Source organism: Anopheles stephensi, unplaced genomic scaffold (assembly GCF_013141755.1).
Source record: "Anopheles stephensi strain Indian unplaced genomic scaffold, UCI_ANSTEP_V1.0 ucontig404, whole genome shotgun sequence".
NCBI classification, from domain to species: domain Eukaryota; kingdom Metazoa; phylum Arthropoda; class Insecta; order Diptera; family Culicidae; genus Anopheles; species Anopheles stephensi.
The window spans coordinates 15,001-15,759 of NW_023405352.1; positions in this window are offsets into that span (position 1 = coordinate 15,001).

The window sequence follows — 759 nt, forward strand, 5'->3', positions numbered from 1 at the left end:
CTAACATTAAATGCATGAACGCACATGCACACAGTTAAACAAGCAAAGACAGTCTCCCTATTACGATTGGACGGACATCCGCACAAAACGTTGACGACAAATGACGCTTATAACACAAATGGAGTACTCGCACGCTATTGGTCGGGTACGAACGTACGCACAAAGCGGAGAACGCAAAATGCCGATCGTACCCGAACCGAGCGCACGCGCGCTCTCTCTCGCCCGCCTGTGCGAGAACGAACGACCGCACAAAGCGGAGACGGCAAAATGCCGGTCTCGCCCGGTCGTTTCTCGCACGCTCTGTCACTGGCCGGTCGTTTCAGCCTAGACCGCTCCCACTAAGTGTTCATGGTAGCGATGGCGGCTTCGACGTCCGCCGACGTAAGAACACTATGGCGGTCCGCTCTCGTGGTTGGCCCATCGTCGGGCTTACTCCTCCTTTGGTTTCGACAGCGCATTCGGCCCGAACGCGATGGCGGCAATATACCGGCGCGTCATAGGGCGCGGTATCCTATTGCCGCTGGTTCCGCCTTTGCCGACAACGAAGAAAGTGTCGGCCGATGGCGGATCTCGTTCGGGCCGAAACGGGCGTTGCCTCTCCGGCACTCTGCACTATCGTTTTGGTCCTCTGCAGCCGTGCGCTGCAATGCGGTGCGGTCCTCCACACCGGATGCAGCTAACCGCACTGCTGCAGGTGGCCGCCCGATGGCCAGGTTCTCCGCATCGGATGCAGCAGTTGCTGCGGTCGGGTCCGACGCA